The sequence below is a fragment of the Trachymyrmex septentrionalis genome, unplaced genomic scaffold (assembly GCF_001594115.1).
Source record: "Trachymyrmex septentrionalis isolate Tsep2-gDNA-1 unplaced genomic scaffold, Tsep1.0 scaffold76, whole genome shotgun sequence".
Lineage (NCBI taxonomy): Eukaryota > Metazoa > Arthropoda > Insecta > Hymenoptera > Formicidae > Trachymyrmex > Trachymyrmex septentrionalis.
Genome location: NW_017305947.1, coordinates 834,561 through 837,015, shown reverse-complemented (window position 1 = coordinate 837,015; position 2,455 = coordinate 834,561).

Below are 2,455 nucleotides of genomic sequence, written 5' to 3'. Positions count from 1 at the left end.
TTTGAGTTTCGTGAAACAGAGACAGCGTAATTGAAAAAAATTTAAAAGTAATTTAAAAGATAATAGATTAAACAAGTTAAGAGCCAAAAACAAATATATTTTTCTGAATATTGAGAATTTAAATGTTAAAGATTACATGATAGATAGCTTACATGATAGAAAGCTATCATTTTTATAAGAGGAAATATAATTTATAAAATATATATTATATATGTATAAATTACATTTTCTCTTATCATGAAAACGATGGCAAGTATATAGAAAATAAGATAACTTATCATTAATATTTCAACAATTTGTCTTTATGGGGCTATATTTAATAATTATTCCGGTTAGAGACTAACTCTTATCTTATACCAATTATTTTAGAATATAAATATAAAATATTTAAATGACTGCAATATATAAGTTAGAATATATTTAGATAATCCTAGATTAATCGCTAACTTCATCAACCAATTACTTATAAAATAAGTTAGCACCTGCACACATAAATTTTTCCGATCTTCAGTCAAACAGGTTGTGATTAAGCGTTTCATACAGTAAAATCGACGCAATTTTGCCCGTTATCACAGATATTTATCATAATCGAGTCTACCTTTTAATATCTTGGACAATCCTGACCGTGAGTTGCATTTATTCTCTTATCAAACCCTAAAGACAGGTTTATAGTGGCATTACAAGCCGCTTCGCGCTATCAAAGTTTATTAGGTGAATATCGATGATACCTTCCTATAGTGTTATCAACATCATTGCTATTATTACGAATTTTCTGTTCGCGGCCTTTTGCGCTACTATGTCGAGTATAATTATTCAAATTAGCGAAGAATGCGTCGATAAAACTTGTGGATACTAAAGGCCTTACAGAAATGGATCTAATTTTTAAACACTTCCGAGAATAATTTCTAACATCTTGGGTATGATTTTTATATTTTATACTCAACTTCTCTAATATCTATAAAATTACAGATAAAAATCTCTCAATATATGATAGATTTGTAATTACACACAAAGTATTAATTTTATTTGAATAAAACTCCAAATTATTCAATTTTTAAATTTATTTTTAATTGTTAATGCTTATTTTAGTATATCTATTTCTTTAAAATGCACATGGGTATAGAGGAATATAATTGATGAAGCTCTGTTATATTTCAGAATTAAATGTTACTTCTAAGATCTTTTATTTTTTAGCTTATGACAATTTTCTTCAGAAAGTGCGAGATTGCACCTGTGTGTGCGACGGCAAGAAATCTAACGCTGGACTTGCCTCCGGTAAACTCGTTGTGCACTCCGATGCACTCTTATCCTGCGCGTGGACGATCGAGATAGTTGCAGTCTCGGTGCACACACGCTTTGCCAGTTACCCACCCAACGACGGCAGCTGCGGCATGAAGTCACTGGATCTTTATTCACTTGATCGAGCAAACTCGCCATACTTCCAGAATATTTTCTTAATCTTTGAGCACTTATGCCATGAGCGTTAAATATATTTATAGCAAAAAGTACTTTTTTTTCGAGCGACAACATAAAAGATACATATAACATTTAGACTTTTTCTTTGTACTTAAAATTTTATGATATTAAATTCTATTTTTGCATAATAATAGATATCTCTTAATCTTTAGAGGACGGGAATCTATTTTTTAAATCTTACAGTTTTCCTTTGAGTAGAATTTGTTATAATTCATTATTGTAGTTATTTCTTGCCTCAAAATATGATATTCTTTCAAGCGCCATTATAGTGGCCGTCCTGTAAAGGTTAAATATTGCATGTTATTATAAATTAGAGCATGTTAGGGAGAAAATATATGAAACTTTCTTCAGATTCTTTTATGTCAAGAAGCATTGGTAGCATCCATAAAAATATAATCGCAGCCAATACGTATTAAGACTGTAACACGAGTGCGCGTATTAGCCTGCGTAATTTTAGCACACGCGCCACTCAACGAACTCTTTTCGCATTGCGTCATACGGTGTCGAGACGTGGGTGAAGAAGCCTCCGTTTCGTTATATAACGTCCTTCGTCTACACGACCCTCTTCAGTTCTATTCCTAACTATTTAACACGCGAATATGATTTATGTAAATCGACTTAGTTAATCTTTTATTCAGTTCTCAAGTATTACCATCATAATATAAGAATATCATTCGCGGTGTAGAAAGAGTTCACGATTTTCTTCAACCAAGAAATGTATTCCAATCGATGAAATTCCAAATAATTGTTAAATCCTTTACTGAATTACTAAAATTACTCTCGCGAAGCACATATTAAGTATTCGTAATTTTGTAAAAATTGAACTTTTGTGACAAATAAAATACTATATATATAGTAGCAATTTTTTTATGTAAATTTACGAAAAACTAAAAACCATTCCAATGTTTAAAAATAAGATATCTCTCTCTTCTCTCTCTTCTTCTCTCTAAATACATACTTTCTTTATAAATGTAGAATT